Here is a 19,809-nt window from a genome sequence, read left to right as displayed (position 1 = left end):
CTGCTTATTTTTAAAAGTGGTAGGATTGTCTAAAGTCTTTGAATATCGAAGTTCAGTGCCCTTTTTTGGTTCAGTACTTCGCACCCTAGCTCCTGTGTGTCTTCACGAAGCTTCTAGGCCACGGATTGTTCTTTCACCTTATTTTAAGAGACTTGCTGAAGCTCTACCTGCCCAGATTGTTAGTTCCCTGCCCACACACTGCCTCTCCTAAAAATTCCAAACTTCAAATTCCAACATGCCAAGACATCTGTGCTTTGTACTTGGAGGGAGAGAAAAATAATGAAGTTTGGGGGCTTATTAAAGTCTTCAAGTGAGTTATTTTTATAAACAGTGCACCAACAGTGCAGAAACATGTTTATAATCTTTACTGGCTCCAAGATTCTGTTTTTACCTTTTCTCAGTTGGGCAAATATAGCTGAGCCCTTGGCAGGTCAGAATTTGCAGCTGGCAATTTTCAGATCTCAAGAACAGACGTGGAACTTTGCTTCAAGAAGAGAGTAAGAAGAATATCACGTAAAGAAGAAAGCAAATTTGGAGGAAAAAGTTTGCGTTTGTTTCCTGGTCTTCAAAAGTGTTGAAATTTTAAGTCAGATGATTTCTTCTGGTCTCCGGATGTTTCTCTCCAACGACCAAATGCTTATTTGGGCTGTGACGTGTAGAGTAATTTCAATGCCCACACACTTTCCTGTTGAATATAAAAACTGTCTCAAGAGGCACCCACTTTAGAAAGCAAACCCTGGGCTCAAGTCTTATTTAATACAACGAGCCATCTGTCCCTATGAGATATGGAATGAAACACAGCCTGTGCGGGGAGGGGGAACATTTGTGCTGGAATCTCTTAGCCAGTTGCTTTTTACAAAACTGTTCATCAGAATTAGTATAGACAGTAATAGAGATTTTAGTTGCTATGAAAGCAGAAACCATGAGGGTTATTTTATTTTGAAAGTAAATCAAGAGAAATCTAAGACTGCCTTCTGCTTTGAACAGAATGGGTCAGAGTTCTTCATTTCATATATTCAGGTATATTTATTAATTTTGAATACAGTTAACTAATTTAGAAACCCTTCCCTGCAAAAATGTAAACTAACCCTAAGCTTAAACTGTGAGAAAAAAGCTTAAATTGAGGTTAATTAAAAGAACTCTGGAGGGTAAAGAGTAAAAGGTTGAGATTCTTTAAAACATTACTTGAAGCCTCAACTCCACCCAGAGTCCTAGGGTATAAATCGGACATTGCTTTTGATGTGACTGTGGCTCGTATTCAAGTTTTTCTCAACTCAGAGCAACTGGAATTAAATCGACATTTATAATTTACTAGCATATTAGTTTCTAATCATTCAAACTACTCACTATAGTCAAAGATAGACACAACCAAAGAGCTAGTTAAAGAAAATGTTTACTCTGAAACAATTTTCCATATGTTGGCCAAGGTTGTCAATGACTGCCTTTTCTTGGGCAGGTAATTTAAAAATATTTGGGGGGAACCACTTTAACTTTATGAGTTTCAAACTTCAGTGACTGAAGTAATTTGGAAGTTAAATGTAACTATATCCAGCATCGTATCATCTGTAATTCAAAGTAAATATAAAACTATAATAGATTTGCCTGTTACATTATTTCTGTATACTTGAAATATTATATCATACAATTTTTATTTATGATTTATAATTTTTAAATAAAAATGACAGGTACAAGCAATTATAATGTGATTAAAGTTATTTCTTTCAGTTTAGAACTTTCAATCATATTTCTTCCCCAGTTTCACAAATTCCTTTTCTTCTTTTCCTTACACACATTTAGACCAGTTTTGTTATTGGGTTCTGTTTGTCGATTTGTGGTATCAAACATTTCTTTTTTCTCACATATACCTTATATCTTGCTCCCCTAAATATTTACCTTTTAACAAGCCAGTGCCAAGTTAAACATTTCGATAGTAACTCTGGAATAATCTAGCAGGATTTAACATTTGTAATTAAAGAGTATCATCAAAAATGATCAAAAGAATCATTTAATTTTCATCTTTACTCTGGTCCTCACTTGTCTGGAGGACTTGAAGCACTTTGTGATTAAAGAGGGTCAATGCTGTAGCTGATGGTTACCCAAAACTCCAAACATGGCAAATGTGGGAATCATGGAATCATTTGGCATTTGGCCAGTCTCTTTGGTCAGCATTATAACCAAGCTCTGCCTCTATCCTGATGATTCTACATGATGATTAGCTATTATGCGTGAGAGAAAAAGAGCTAAAGAAGCTATAATGTATCATAAAGTGAAAGTGAAGTTGCTTAGTCGTGTCCGACTGTTTGCAACCCCATAGACTGTAGCCTACCAGGCTCCTCTGTCCATGGGATTTTCCAGGCAATAGTACTGGAGTGGGTTGCCACTTCCTTCTCCATAATGTATCATAAGTAACATCAAATTAAAGAAAGGTTTCAGAGTGGGAACATATCCATATAAAAGTATTCTAACCTTGTAAGATAAAGAACAGTAACTCTAATAGGAAAAAAAAGTGTAGTTAGCTAGTTAGTTAAGAAATTTACAGCTTTTCTTATTTGTTCACAGCAGCACTTAAGCTTTGGAAATAAAGCATGGAAACAAAGCATGGAAACAAACAAAAATTCACTCTTTAAATTTGTTATGAGTCAGTCTACCAAAGAGCTAATCCCATAGTTTGTGATGACAAAGATAAGCTGATTGATTCAGGTATTTAGACAGGGTTTTGTTTTTCATTTAAAAGGTATTTTTAACAGTCGTCTCAATTTGCGGTTAAATGCAAGATGACCTTTAAAAAGCAGGCATTGTTTTTAAAAGCCACATTACGATAAAGCTGCAAATGTTTTCAAGAATTAGAAACATGCACGTTTTAAGATTTTCCAAAAATCCCAGGACTTCTGGGGAATTTCCAATATCTGTGAGATAGAAACTCTGTTGCCTCTTAAAAAGTGTGCACAAAACTCAGATAATCAATAAAACAGTGCTCTGTGCTGAAATAATATGTCAAGCAAAAATAATGTAAGTGGAACTAGATGAGAGATTTGCAGGAAAAGGGTATCTGAAAAAATTCTTGCCATGTTAAATAAGATTTGGTCTTGTGTTCATCCTTACACATTACACATTTTTAAAAGATGGTGCTTTAAACAAGACTCATGCCCTTTCTTGTTATTTTTAGTATCTCCCCAAACCATAAACACAACCATATGTTGGGGCAAAGCTGTATTAATGGTTTGGATGTGGAGTACTTACTTTTATTTTTACCATTAAGTTCCATTTATAGCAAGTAATGTGTATTTTCCATCAATGATCAGATTTTGCATATTTTTAGTTGTTTGTGGACTAAAGGTTTGAGGAGTAGAATACGCTTCCTCTCACACTCTTCAGTGCCCATAAATTCAAACATGAATTATTTGAGAGTCTATCTAGGTATACTTTAGAAGAAAAAAATGTTTCTACATTTATGGTTCTAGGAGTTTTTGAGGTTGGCAGAAGTACAGGTAAACTGGAACTATTTGGGGAAGTACTTGTCATCTCTTCTCCACGTGACCCTGAACGAGATATATAACCTCTGAGTCTCAGTTCTCCAGCTCTAAAGAAAATAGAAATTCATTCCTTCAAGTGTATTGTGATGATTAAATGAGATGTCAGTGAACTGTGTAGGACAGTCCTTGATAAATTGGTGGCATTAACTAATGGCTATGATCTCTCCCAAGGGAAATGAGCAAAGGGAAAAGTAATGCTGTCAGGAAAAAAAAATCCAGTATAGTGAAATTCTGAGTGTCAAAATGTACCTCTGTGTTTTCTACTTCTGTAAAAACTGTAATAAGTAAAACAGTGATGGGACAATTGGTGTGATCACAAAGCCATTGAGAAATAAACCTTAGTGTCCAACACCACATTTAGTAATACACAGGAGGACTAGAAAAGACCATTATAAATACGAAAAGAACACAAGGTGAGAATACTTTAAATAAATTCGGTTCCTACAGTAGATTGGGGCACATAATCCCTTGCAGAACTCTGAGAATCTTATGAATAAATATTAAGCTTATAAGGAATAAGGGTCAGAATGTGTCCCCACGCATTGTAGACAGACACTTTACCGTCTGAGACACCAGGGAAGCCCTATATGACAGCTAGGAGTATTATTAATATCAAGGAAATGAATCGAGAAGGGAGAAAGAATGAATTTCCAGTTTAGAAATCTTTAATGACTCCTTTTGTCTGGAAATAATGGCTGCAATCCTTTAGCCTGTATCTAAGACATGACATCAGCCGGATCTGACTTTTCTACACTCTCATCGCTCTTCGTAGCCTTCTGAGTCACACTGTTCTTAACTTTCCTAGTACCTCCAAAGCTCTCAGTTTCTATCACCTGTGGCCCTCACACAAATGGTTCCCTGTGAGTCACATTCTTCTTTCTCTTTGCTGACCTGGACTGCCAGTTATTTCTCCAGCAAAAATGAGTTTATTTGGGATCAGCAGAGAATCGCAATTTAGAGTCTGCAACCACAGCAAGCCACAGGCAAGGCCCACATAGCAAGGAAAGGAGGATGCTTTCATAGAGGGGAAAAGGAAGTTGGGAGGGCTGAAGTAAACAGAGTCCATGGCTTTTCCTTGGCTGAGTTGTTGTCAGGAAAGAAGAGGAATCTTTCTTCTTCCTATTGGGCTTTGCTATTGGAGTTGGTGTGAGAGTCTTCTTCTGACTCCATTTAATTAAGGCTTCTGTTTATTAATTTTTTACATCTTTTACTAACTCCTACTCACCCTTCAGTTCTCAGCTGAAAACTTGAGCCTTCCTGGGACCTCTCTAATTTTCTGGGGCTGCCCATTTTATACTCCCATGGCACCTTGCTCTCTTCTTTGCAACATGGACTGAATGGTTTAGTGTTTGACTTCCCTAATACAGATCTTCCTTGGCTTAAGATTGGGTTATGTCTTGATAAACACATTGTAAGTAAAAAAATGTATTTAATAGGCTTAACCTACCGAAAATCATAGCTTAACCTAACCTAACTTAAACATACTCAGAACACTTATGTTAGCCCAGAGTTGGGCAAAATCATCTTTACACAAAGCCAATTTAAGATAGAGTGTTGAATACCTCATGCAATTTATTGAATACTGTATTGAAAGTGAAAAACAGAACATCTGTACAGGTATAAAATGTTTTTAAGTGTATTGGCTCTTTATTCTCATGATTGCAGGGCTGACTGCAGCTGCCCATTATCATGAGGGAATTTTGTACTGTATATCACTCACTGAGGAAAAGTTCAAAATTCAAAATTTGAAGTATAGTTTCTACTAAATGAATTTCATGAAGTAAAAAAATAACTCCAACCATTGTAAGTCAGGGACTCACTATGAAAACAGGAGCGTTTTTTCTTTTTCTCTGCTGTATCAATAATGCCTAGTGTTTTGTCTGGCAAAGCAATATATTGACCACTAATTAATATATGCAATTGTAGCAGACTGAATTCTCTGGCTCTAAGTCAAATATATTTCCATTAGGGAAATAGATACATACAATGAAACTAGCCATCCACATCAAATTCTTCCCCCATTTTCTATGTTCATCAAACTACCTCCTCAGTAAATTCATATACCCTCTTCTGCACAACAAACCTGAGACAGAATTATTATCTTCATCTTACGGAAGTATAAACTGAGGCTAAGAAACTTGACCAAAGTCAGTAGCAGCAAGTGACCCAATTAAGTTCTGTAACCATGTCTGCATCTTCACCCACTCTGCTCTCCTAAATGCCCTTGTTAGTGAGAGGATCAGGCTGATCAGAGAATGTGAGGTTCTGGTCCAATATTTACATTTATTTTTAATTATAAATGTGTACAGTCGTTTCCTAATTTTTACAACTGCCTCATATTTTCGGAAAAACTTAGGCCTCCATTCAGGAAATAGATCAGCTCTTGGTAAACTGACATTTGAGCTGAAAAAAATGTAGAACCATACCCTAGATTACAGGGATTTCACTAAGACCCTGCTGTTGTGTGACACCCTCTGTGAATAGTTAAGATCAACTCTAGAGAATGGCTCTATATCTAACTGGTGGCATCAGTTGCAAATTTTCCTTTTTTTTTCCTTCCTTTCTTGCTACTGCTCCTGTTACTGTTGAATCTTCCTCTCTTCCTCCTCTTCTTACCCCTCCTTCTTTTTTTACTTATAGAAGCGACTATAAATTCTCATCACAAATGCTAACAAAGCAGAAGTATGTAAAAAAATGAAGGCCCCTTCCAACCTATTCCCTAAAGAGAAGCAAACTACACACAGATATACATACAACTTGTGAATTATTTATTTTTATATTTTTATAACTTCCATGTGGACCTACATCTTTTTAATGGCCTTATAATATTCCATAAGGATGACTAGTCAATACTGTAATTATCCCTGTATTGTTGAGCATTTCAGTGTTTTCCCAATATGTCATTTTTACAGATATTACTACAATACTTGTATTCATATCCTAGACATGTTTTTAAAATTAAAAGAAGACACTTTAGTAGGGAAAAATGTTCTTTTTTCCCTCAATGGCATATGTCAAATATTTCACTGTGCTCCATAGCCAGTGTATGGTTATTAACATTATTGACATGTGTTTGGCTAATGATAGAAAATGTCTTGATCATGATGGCAATTTTTGGTTTAGTATAATATGAAGCATTATCTTTCATAATGTCCAAGAATTTTGCTAAGGGAAGATCAAGAACTCTGCCAGAGACCTTTATTTCATCTGTGCTCGGGAATTTCTTTTCACTTTCTGCCTAGCTAGCTGCTTTGATACAAAGATCTATAATTAAAGGACAAGATAAATTTCAGTATGACATACTATACCACTGTGAAAATCAAGGAACAGCTCAGACTGCCAAACTTCTATGTCATTCTTTCCTAATAAACACCAGTTATTTATGTTGCAAATAGAGCACACATCTTTTCCAAATAATATTCAACAAGCTTACAAAAGTAATGGATATTTATTAGAGAAAATTTGAGAGAAATTTAAAAGTTAACAACAACAACAACAAAAAAAAAAAACAAGAAAGAAAAGAATTATTTAATTTCAACATCCAAAGGAAAGAATGGCTAAACATGGAGATTTTATTCTGACTCTGACAAAGTTCAGAGAAGGCAATGGCACCCACTCCAGTACTCTTGCCTGGAAAATCCCATGGATGGAGGAGCCCGGTAGGCTACAGTCCATGGGGTCGCTAAAGAGTCGGGAACGACTGAGCGACTTCACTTTCACTTTTCACTTTCATGCATTGGAGAAGGAAATGGCAACCTACTCCAGTGTTCTTGCCTGGAGAATCCCAGGGACAGCAGAGCCTAGTGGGCTGCCATCTATGGGGTCGCACAGAGTTGTACACGACTGAAGGACTTAGCAACTGTAGCAGCAGCATGAAAAAGTTAGTCTTTATTTTGAAAATATTTGTGATAGTTTTTATATTAAATCTACAACCTTCAATTTTTTTAGACTTAAACTTAAAATGTAAACATGTTTGCATTAACAAATCTTTTACCAGAGATCAAATTGCCAACATCTGCTGGATCATCGAAAAGGCAAGAGAGTTCCAGAAAAACATCTATTTCTGCTTTATTGACTATGCCAAAGCCTTTGACTGTGTGGATCACAATAAACTGGGAAATTCTGAAAGAGATGGGAATACCAGACCACCTGACTGGCCTCTTGAGAAACCTATATGCAGGTCAGGAAGCAACAGTTAGAACTGGACATGGAACAACAGACTGGTTCCAAATAGGAAAAGGAGTACGTTAAGGCCGTATATTGTCACCCTGCTTATTTAACTTCTATGCAGAGTACATCATGAGAAACGCTGGACTGGAAGAAGCACAAGCTGGAATCAAGAATGCCAGGAGAAATATCAATAACCTCAGATATGCAGATGACACCACTCTTATGGCAGAAATTGAACAGGAACTAAAAAGCCTCTTGATGAAAGTGAAAGTGGAGAGTGAAAAAGTTGTCTTAAAGCTCAACATTCAGAAAACGAAGATCATGGCATCTGGTCCCATCATTTCATGGCAAATAGATGGCAAAACAGTGGAAACAGTGTCAGACTTTATTTTTTGGAGCTCCAAAATCACAGCAGATGGTGACTGCAGCCATGAAATTAAAAGACGCTTACTCCTTGGAAGAAAAGTTATGACCAACCTAGATAGCATATTGAAAAGCAGAGACATTACTTTGCCAATAAAGGTCCATCTAATCAAGGCTATGGTTTTTCCAGTGGTCATGTATGGATGTGAGAGTTGGACTGTGAAGAAAGTGGAGTGCCAAAGAATTGATGTTTTTAAACTATGGTGTTGGAGAAGACTCTTGAGAGTCCCTTGAACTGCAAGGAGATCCAACCAGTCCATCCTAATGGAGATCAGTCCTGGGTGTTCATTGGAAGGACTGATGCTAAAGTTGAAGCTCCAGTACTTTGGCCACCTCATGCAAAGAGTTGACTCATTGGAAAAGACTCTGACGCTGGGATGGATTGGGGGCAGGAGGAGAAGGAGACGACAGAGGATGAGATGGCTGGATGGCATCACTGACTCGATGGACGTGGGTCTGGGTGAACTCCTGGAGTTGGTGATGGACAGGGAGGCCTGGCATACTTCGATTCGTGGGGTCGCAAAGAGTCAGACACGACTGAGCGACTGAACTGAACTGAACTGAAACATTTGAACCATTGTTTAGCTAATCATTCTATTGTTGAACATTTAAGTTGTTTTCAACTTTTTACTCTAAGTAACATTTAATGAACAAATTTATTTTTTAAATAAGATATGTTTATTACAAAAATTAGAATATTTTTAAAGACTTTTGAACTGAGTGAAAATTATATTTGATACATTTTTATTGCTGTTTCGATAGGTTAAAACTCTCTTTTTTATTTCAATTTACATTATATTAGTTAATGGTGACAAGAATAATATAGATTTTATATAGAGATGCCTATGGTATTTTTTCTCATATGAAATGAATATTTATGAACTTCGCCTTTTGCTCTTTTGTGATCTTAGCACTTTTAAGAGTTTTTTTTTATAATAAAACGTCTAACCACTTGTCTTTTTATGCAATGGCTCTTTTTCTAGCTTATTATGTGATTTTAGTCTTTAAAATACTTGTCTGTTTTGGGAATGAAATTTCTTAGATTTTGTGTAGTGAAAATTTTGATCTTTACTTTTAAGGTTAGAAAACCCTATCTTTCGCCAGATATCTTTTACCTTGATTGTTGTTGCTAAGTCACTTCAGTCGTGTCCGACTCTGTGTGATCCCATAGACACCAGCCCACCAGGCTCCTCCGTCCCTGGGATTCTCCAGGCAAGAACACTGGAGTGGGTTGCCATTTCCTTCTCCAATTCAGGAAAGCGAAAGGTGAAAGTGAAGTTGTTCAGTCATGTCCGACTTAGCAACCCCATGGTCAATCACAATTTTACTTTAGCTGGTCATTTTACACTTTTTATTTTACAAATGATTTTTTAGTACTTCTATTTTTGGAGTAGAATGTATTTTAAGGCATCCTTTGCTTTTTTCCTGAATAGTCAATTGATTGCCTCTATGTCATTTTCTTTTTAAAAAGCATCCTTTATTAAGATGAAAACTAAGGTTATTCCTATGATAAAAAATATTCTACATATAAAAACAACAAATCAAAAGATGATTAACACATGTACCAAATTCTCAGGCACCAAGAGCAAGGAAAGGGTTGATGTCAGAGTGTATACAAGGGAGATCCCTACCTGGGCAGGTGAGAAGGGGGTTGTGCCTGGAGGTGAGTACTCCTATAAAAAGGTCAGCTGTGGGGAATTTCCCTGGGATCCAGTGGTTAAGGCTTTGCGCTCCTAATGCAGGGGGTCAGGGTTCAATCCCTGGTCATGGAACCAAATCTTGCGTGTTGCAGCTAACACCAGCGCAGACAGGTTAGCTGTGAGATGGGAAGAGTCACCTTGGACCCGTGGTGCTTGCCATCCATCAGCTGAAGGAGTTGAAGGCTACTGCCACCAGGCTCCACAAAGACATTCCAGGGACTCTCCTGGAAAAGGGTAAAGAACTCGGAGTTTGTAGCTCTCTTCTCTATCTTCAGCAAAGCTCTGCTCTTTTTCTTGTTTAAATGTGAGATATCTTTGAAGAAATGAGTCCAGTGTTTTTTTTAAGTAACTTTTTGTTACAGAAATTTTCGAAACTACTTGAATTAGCAAAAATAATATAATGAATGCCCATACTTTTCCTAATAATTATTTTGCCTTTCTTTTTCATCTTTCCTTCACTCCATTTTTCTTTTTTCATCTTGAACATTTTAAGACAGATCCCAGATATCCGATCATTTCATCTGTAAATAATCTAGTGTGTTTCTCTACTCAAGAAAGACACTTATTTTCCAAATATAATTACCATGCCTTTATTATATGTAACAAAACTAATAGTAATTTCTTAATATCAGCTAATAATCTAGAGCTCAGGGTTGTCTTTTTACAATTGATTTCTTTGCACGTGAGACAAAGTCCATATGTTGCATTTTGTGTGTTTCTTAAGTCTGTCTCTTCCTAACTTTCTATGACATTGAAATTTTTGCCAAACAATTTTTAAATTGTCCATCTGTTTCTGATTGATTTGATGCTTCCTGTATTATATTATAATTTATATATAATAGAATCAGTTCTGGTCCATCGATCTGTTTTACTGAACTGTATCTAGTCTTATGTTATAATGATATCATAAAAGTTATTTTAATTTCAGATAGGTTTTATTATCTAGAAGAACGTTTTAGAGCTCAATCTACTATTTCACAATCCATTTTTCTTAAATGTTCTTACCTATTTTTTCTTCCAAACGTTACCCTAGATCCTTAAACTTTCTGAAAACAAAAAATGGATTTCTAAATCCAGAGATTTGGGTGACAGGCTCTTACCTAAAAGACTTACACAAACCATTAATTTCTGGAGTTATCTATTTTCAATTTTTCTCTGCATAAATATTTTCTGAAACAAAATCTAGAAACCATGTCTGTTCAATACCTTAATTTAGTTCAAAAAGTAATATTGAGTCAAGAAATTATTTTCTGGTAAACCAACTGGACTTAATGCAAAAGAAAAGAAATGCCACAGGGGAGAACTTGGTTTGCCGCGGTTTAAGCAACAGATGAAAACATTTTTCTCTGCTGAATTGAGTCCAGGGTAAAAGTGAAAAGGTGAGAAGCTAGAGATAATGTTTATGAAATCAAGGTAAGAGTTTAAAAACATTTGACTGATTTAATAGTCTTGCTCAAGAAGGAGTAGAATTAAGAATGAAAGGCAAGGGGTTAAGCATATGACTTTTCATTCATACTCTAAAAAATAATTTTCTTTGAGATCCAACCCCACTGCAAACAGAACTTTAGATGACCAATTATTTTCATTTTACCCTCTATCTTGGTGTGCTAAGTCCACAGTCTACTGCTATATGTAAATATTGTGAGGATTAAATCTCAAGCTTTTGCAACCTGTTTAACTTGTTTGTAGGATGAAATCGGTTAGATTTTGACATCCAAATTTGCTTAGGGATAACTGGCTGATTTTTCAACTTATACTAAGACACTGTGTATCTAGGTGAAAAGTCAATTAAAGATAAATTAGGTATATTTTCTGAGGGTACCAAAATGTAGGATCCCAAAATATGGGCCTCAAAAATACAACTGACCGTTTTACTCCTGGCAAACATTCTGCTTATTAGGCCAGCAGGACGACCAACCTGAGACATGGATCGTCAGATATTTTCCGGGTTGTTTTTGCCTCAAAGAAAGACAATTCAATGGATTGGCTCACATTAGGAAAGCTGCTGCTGCTGCTGCTGCTAAGTCGATTCAGTTGTGTCCGACTCTGTGCGACCCCAGAGACAGCAGCCCACCAGGCTCCCCCGTCCCTGGGATTCTCTAGACAAAAACACTGGAGTGGGTTGCCATTTCCTTCTCCGGTGCATAAAAGTGAAAAGTGAAAGTGAAGTCGCTCAGTTGTGTCCGACTCTTAGCGCCCCCATGGACTGCGGCCCACCAGGGTCCTCCATCCATGGGATTTTCCAGGCAAGAGTACTGGAGTGGGGTGCCATTGCCTTCTCCGATTAGGAAAGCTAGCACATGCCATTTCAGTCAGTTGCTGCCAAAAGCTTGTGTTTTCTCATATTTTAATTTGACAGTGACTGGGGTCTCTCACAAATCACAAACACACTAGTGCAAATTTCTTCTACCTGGCATGATGGATGGTAAACTATCTCCCCACTCTACTTGTTGGCCCAGAACCAACCAAATGTCAGGAATATGGTAACTCCTGACATTTTGTGAGGCAAGGAAGTTAGATTTTATCTCTTTTCTTCTCCTTATTTTACTTTTCATATTCTCTTTTAAACAATGTGATTAATTTTTACTCAGACATGATTCCATTGTGCATTTTAACTATTAACCCTCAGTTTAAGAAACGTCCCTTAATGTCTGGTGGATTAACACGCAGGTCCAGACACAGATCACATGGTAAAAGGGAGCAAGGAGTCTTCTGGAAAATAAATTATCCTAAGAGTACCAGCACAGCCCTGAAAATGTCAGGCTTTCTCCTAATTCCATGTTTCTGCATACGGGATTCACATTGTCTGCAGAGTGTTTCTTCACCTAACTAACCCTTTCCCATCTTTCACAAACTGTCTTGATCATCATATCTTTTCTAGACAGCCCCTCCAGTCTAGGTTAAGGACTTCTACCCTGTGCTTCTATGGTCATATACTCCTCTCTGTCATAGCATTGATTATATTATATTGTAACTATCTTTTTTTGTTCCCTACCTTTTCTAGTGGAATGTTAACTTACTGATGGCAGGAACCGGGCTTATCATTTTCTCTGTGTTTATATATACACATGGTGGTGGTGGTGGTGGTTTAGCTACTAGTTATGTCTGACTCTTTCAACACCATGGACTGTAGCTCGCCAGGCTACTCTGTCCATGGGACTTCCCAGGCAAGAATACTGGAGCAGGTTGCCATTTCCTTCTCCAGGACATATACACATACAAACACATTTATATGGTATTTGTATATTTTTTATGAACCATGTAATAGTAGATTAGTAGTTAATCATAATTTTTAAAAATTCTATTCTAGTTCACACTAATGATAGTAAGTGAAATGATACACAGATATTTTAAGAAAAAAGTTAATTTCCCACCTAAAAAGCCAGAATATTTCTTACAGAGCAACAACATGACATTCTGTCAGGGAGTATATGCTATCGGCATAATTTGTCATTGATGATAATAACCTTGAATTACTTGATTAATACCATGTCTATCAGGTCTTTCCTCCTCAGAGAATCATTTTACCTTCCTGAATTTCTTTTCCTTTGGGATGGTTTTGATCACTGCCACCTCGACAATATTAGGAACCTCTGTCCATAGTTCTTCAGGCACTCTGTCTACATCTAATCCCTTGAATCTATTCATCACCTTCACTGTATAACCATTTGATTTAGGTCATAACCTATTGGCTTAGTAGTTTTCCTTACTTTTTTCAATTTAAGCCTGAATTTTGCAATAAAGAGCTCATGATCTGAGTCACAGTCAGCTCCCGGTGTTGACTATAGAACTTCTTCACCTTCAGCTGCAAAGAACATAATCAATCTGATCTTGGTATTGACCACGTAGTGATGTAACATATAAAGTTGTCTCTTGCGTTATTGGAAAAGGATATTTGCTATGACCAACATGTTCTCTTGAGAAAACTCTGTGAGCCTTTGCCCTGCTTCATTTTGTACTCCAAGGCCAAACTTGCCTGTTATTCTAGGTATAATTTGACTTTCTACTTTTGCATTCCAATACTCTATGCTGAATAGAGCATCTTTCTTGGTGTTAGTTCTAGAGTTGTGGTAGGTATTCATTGTACCAGTCAACTTCAGCTTCTTCAGCATCAGTGGTTGGGGCATAGACTTGGATTTCTGTAATGTTGAATGGTTTGCTTTGGAAATGAACCGAGATCATTCTGTCATTTTTGAGGTGGAAACTAAGTACTGAATTTTGGATTCTTTTATTGACTATGAGGAAATGCAAAAGAAATGCAAGAAAGCAAAGTTGTTGTCTGAGGAGGCTTTACAAACAGTTGAGGAAAGAGGAGAAGTGAAAAGCAAGGGAGAAAGGGAAAGATATATCAAACTGAATGCAGAGGTCCAAAGAATAGCAAGGAGAGATAAGAAGACTTTCTTAAATGAATAATGTAAAGAAATAGAGGAAAATAATAGAACGGGAAAGACTAGAGATCTCTTCAAGAAAATTGTAAATATCAAGAGTATTTCATGCAAGGATGGAAACGATAAAGTGCAAAAACAGTAAGGACATAACAACAGAAGCAGAAGAGACTAAGAAGAGATGGCAAGAATACACAGAACTATACAAGAAAGCTCTTAAAAACTCAGATAACCATGATGGTGTGGTCATTCACCTCAAGCCAGACATTTTGGAGTGTGAAGTCAAGTAGGCCTTAGGAAACATTACCATGAATAAAGCTAGTGGGTGATGGAATTCAGCTGAGCCATTTAAAATCCTAAAAGATTTAGATGTTAAAGTACCGCACTTAATACGTCAGCAAATTTGGAAAACTCAGCAGTGGCCACAGGACTGGAAAAGGTCAGTTTTCATTCCAATCTTGAAGAGGGCAATGCCACAGAACGTGCAAACTACTGTACAATTGCACTCATTTCACATGCTAGCAAGATAATGCTCAAAATCCTAAAGCTAGGCTTCAGTAGTCCATGAACCAAGAACTTCCAGATGCACAAAGAGGGTTTAGGAAAGGCAGAAGATACAGAGATAAAATTGCCAATGTTCATTGGATCATAGAGAAAGCAAGGGAGTTCCAGAACAACATCTATTTCTGGTTCATTGATTATGTGAAAGCCTTTGACTGTGTGAATCATAACAAACTGTGGAAAATTCTTCAAGTGATGGAAGTACCAGGCCACCCTACTTCTCCTTACCCCAGAAGTATGTATGCGGGTCAAGAAGCAACAGTTAGAACCAGACATTGAACAACCGACTGCTTCAAAATGAGGAAAGAAGAACGTATATCAAGGCTGTATATTATCACCCTGCTTATTTAAGTTCTATGCAGGGTATATCATGAAAAATCCTGGGCTGGATGAATCACAAACTTGAGTTAAGATTGCTGGGAGAAATATCAACAGCCTCTGATATGCAGATGATACCACTCTAATGGTAGAAAGTAAAGAGGAACTAAAGAGACTCTTGATGAAGGTGAAAAAGGAGAGTGAAAAAGTTGACTTAAAGCTCATCATTCAAAAAACTAAGATCATGGCATCTAGCTCTATCACTTCACGGCAAACAGAAGGGCAAAAAGTGGAAGCAGTGGCGGATTTGACTTTCTTGGGATCCAAAATCTCTGCAGATGGTGATTGCAGCCATGAAATTAAAAGGCACTTGCTCCTTGGAAGGAAAGGTATGACAAACCTAGACAACTTTTTGAAAAGCATAGACATTACTTTGCCAACAAAGGTCCATATAGTCTAAGCTATGGTTTCTTCACTAGTCATGTATTGATATGAGAGCTGGACAATAAAGAAGGCTGAGCACTGAAGAACTAATGCTTTTGAATTATGGTGCTGGAGAAGACTCTTGAGAGTCCCTTGGACAGAAAGGAGATCAAACCAGTCAATCCTAAAGGAAATGAACCCTGAATATTCATTGGAAGGACTGAACTTGAAACTGAAGCTCCAGTACTTTGGCCACTTACAGCAAAGAGCAGACTCATTGGAAAAGACCATAATTCTGGAAAAGATTGAAAGTGGAAGGAGAAGGGGGCAGCAGAGATGATTAGATAGCATCACCAATTCAATGGACGTGAATTTGAGCAAACAGGGGGAGCCAGTGGAGGACAGAAGATCCTGGAGTGCTGCAGTCCATGGGGTCACAAATAGTAAGACATGACTTAGGGACTGAATAACAACAGGTTTCTCCACTGTAAAGTAACTATCCATACTCTGTTGCTTGGCAGTGAGTCATTATATCCAGCCCACACTCAAGGAGAGAGGGAATTAACCTTCATTTCCTAGAGGAGAATATCTACATTTTATTTTTAATTCTCCTTTGAGGAGGATTAGTCCACTCCCTCTTTTATTTATTCCCTCAATTATTTATTTGTATTAGTATGAACTCCTGTCTATTTTACGCTTTGGATTATGATCCAATAGCTTGGTATTTATTGTATTGTTCCAATTGTTCTAGGTTTGGCCAGTGTGAGATCTTTCAGAATGACTCCTGTGTACCTTTCACATGCCTCTGCCCTCTTGTGTTTTGAGCATTTATTTACTTTCTTCTGTTAAAGATGCTGCAGGTCCATCCTGTATGAGGCTTACCTCTGCCACAGTCCTAGAAAAGCCATTTCTCTTTTTGTTTAGTATATTAGAAATAAGAACTGGGTGTCAGAGTCCTGGGTGCTATTTGCATAGCCTTGCTTTTAGTGAGGAGTACTGGGGAATATACATTAAGTAATGTATTCACAAAACCTATAATCATTTATCTGTCTATGATCAATGTATCTGTAAAACTAAACATGAGTTCATATTGATGTCTCAACTGTTATCACATGGTTTGTTCTAGACTTTTCTAGTTGACTTTAATTTCTTTCTATGATAGTGAGAAGAAAGCTGGCTCTCATAATCTAACATTAATTTACCTATTTATTCATCCTTAGTATAGATATTTTTTCAGAATTGTTAAAACATACTCCAGTGAAAAACAAATTTGAAAACCAGAGTACAATGTTTATTTTGTCTTTAGCCTTACAATTTCTGGTCAAAATATGGTTTTCCAAAGTTACTTGGGTCAGTTCCTTCTACTGCACCTACTTCAGAGAGGTCATGTCCTATATTTATAATGCAGTTCAATTCATTTGTCACAATCTGAATTTGATAAGCAGATTGTTTCGAATTTGGCCTGTAGTTTTCTTTCAAACTGCCTTCTGTGTCCTTGAGTATCTCTTATCTTTTCTAAGCACTTCCTTACTTTCTGGCATCAAAAGATATTTAAGGGTCATATTTAACTCTGCCTATACCAGCCCCAGAATCAGTCATTTATTCAAGGGTTCCTGGGGATATCATTGCTTTAGGCTCTTTTAGTGGACAGATTTCAGTTTTAATTAAATTTATTAACTTAATTAAATTAAATTTATAGTCATCAGCTTTACCTATATGAACCATTCTTAGCTTTTAGAAAGATTTCAAACCAAAATTTTATAAACAGAGCAAGGTCTTTTTGGTTTCCTACATATTATTAACTCTCTCATCACTCTTTTGTTAATGCTCAGTTGCTTCAGTTGTGTCTGACTCTTTGCAACCTCATGGCCCAATAGGCTTTTCTGTCAATGGGATTTTTCAGGTAAGAATGCTGGAGTGGGTTGCCATTTCCTCCTCCAGGGTCTTTTATTAATGATTTTTTTTTAAGTTTTTGCATGATTTCTTTTTCTAAAGATATAGTCTGACTTGGCGTTAGCTCTTCTTGAATTTGGCTGCCTTATGCGTCTTCATATAGCTGGATTCCAAACTTTAAATATGGGTTCTGTTCTTTAGAAAACGGAAGGAATAAAGTCAAAGTAAAAGGTTTCTTGTTGTTGTTTTTTTTTTATTTCAGTCACTTACTCCCTTAACTATCTTTTTCTTTTTTCTCCCATTTTTTAAAGATAAATTGATATACAGCACTGTTTAAGGTATACACAGCACAATGATTGACTTATAACACTTCTTGACATGATTATAACAATAAATATAGTGAATATCCATCATCTCATAAAGATTTATATTTAAAGAAATTGAAAAAAAGTTTTTCCTTGTGATGAGAACTCTTCAGATTTACTTTCTTGACAATTTTCATGTATAACATATAGCAGTGTTGATTATCAGAGGCTTCTTTGGATGACTACCAAGGTAAATGAAAATTAGCTGGGCACATAGATCAAACTGAAGCTCAGTCTACTTCCACGGTCAGTGTAGACCCACCCTGACACGATAAGACAGCCCAAACCATGACACCTGGAGCCCTTGAGTGGCCCTTCTGAATTCACCATGCTTATTGCTCTGGTTTGGTTTGGTTTTGTCTTAAAAAAAAAAAAAAATCCTGTTTAGAAAGCATCACATGACGTTGCCTTAGATTTGGGTAACACAGAAAATGCCATCAATTTGTTTAGTCTCTGCATAAATATTTGAAATATTAATATTTCAAGATATTGCCTGCAGTATCTTTAACATCTTTTCTCTAGGCTTTCATTCAGCATTTGAACATGCCCAAGTCTTTCCCACAAAGAACACAAAACAAAAACAATACAACAAAAGTAACTTTTCCCATGTCAGCATGTGTCAAGCAAAAACCTGCTTTTTTCCTGACCCTTCACAGTCAAACTTCTTGAAAGAATCTCTTCTCTATTCTATTTAAACATGTCCCATTTATGCTTCTACCCACTGAAATCTTATTTCTGCTGCATGTCCAAGAAAAGTCATTCTCATGTGGTATTCCGTGACATAAATTGTCAAAACAAAGGGATAGTTTTCTATCCTTGCTCGGTCCTTAGGACTCATATGTCACTATTAACAGTTCCCGCCTTTGGGCTCAGAACTGTCTTCTGGAAAATACTTGGATGTCTCAAAGGAAAGCAAAACATAACATGTTCAAGAAAAATTTAATCTCATTCCCCCAAAACTGTTCCTTAACTGGAGTTCTGTAGGTCAGAAATGGTACCCACTATCTATTCCATGAGTGGGTATAACTTCGGTCATTAATATTTACATTTTCACTACTTCACAGTATGTTGATATATTGATTTGGGGGACACAATGATATTTTCTGAAGTAGAATGCAAAATTACTAACTAAATAAGAAAAATGTATTCCCTTTTGTCCCAATCACAATCTACCTGAGACCTTGTTATGCAACCAAAAGTAAAGTTTTTAAGTAGAACCTGGAATGTGTGCTACTCCAAGCACTTGGAAATTAGGGAAGAAGATGGCATCTAAGAGTTAAACCAGTAAAATCTGCACTGATTCAATACGAAATATCAACAACCTCAGATAGGCAGATGGTACCACGTTAATGGGAGAGGAACTAAAGAGCCTCTTGATGAAGGTGAAAGAGGAGACTGAAAAAGCTGGCTTAAAGTTCAACATTCAGAAAACTAAGATCATGGCATCTGGTCCCATCACTTCATGGAAAAAGATGGGGAAAAAGTGTAAACAGAGACAACTTTTATTTTCCTGGGCTCCAAAATCACTGTGCACAGTGACTGCAGTCATGAAATGAAAAGACACTTGGTCCTTGGAAGGAAAGCTATGACAAACCTCAGTTCAGTTCAGTTCAGTCACTCAGTCATGTCCGACTCTTTGCAACCCACAGACTCAGCATGCCAGGCCTCCCTGTTCATCACCAACTCCAGGGGTTTACTCAAACTAATGTCCATTGAGTCGGTGATGCCATCCAACCATCTCATCCTCTGTTGTCCCCTTCTCCTCCCGCCTTCAATCTTTCCCAGCATCAGAGTCCTTTCAAATGAGTCAGTTCTTCGCATCAGGCAACCAAAGTATTGGAGTTTCAGCTTTAACATCAGTCCTTCCAATAAATATTCAGGATTTATTTCCTTTAGAATATACTGGTTGGATCTCCTTGCAGCCTAAGAGCCTTCTCCAACACCACAGTTCAAAAGTATCAGTTCTTTGGTGCTCAGCTTTCTTTATAGTCCAACTCTCACATCCATACATGACAACTGGTAAAGCCTTCACTAGATG

Source organism: Bison bison, unplaced genomic scaffold (genome assembly GCF_000754665.1).
Source record: "Bison bison bison isolate TAMUID 2011002044 unplaced genomic scaffold, Bison_UMD1.0 scf7180017864473, whole genome shotgun sequence".
NCBI lineage: Eukaryota > Metazoa > Chordata > Mammalia > Artiodactyla > Bovidae > Bison > Bison bison.
This window is presented reverse-complemented; position numbering follows the sequence as displayed.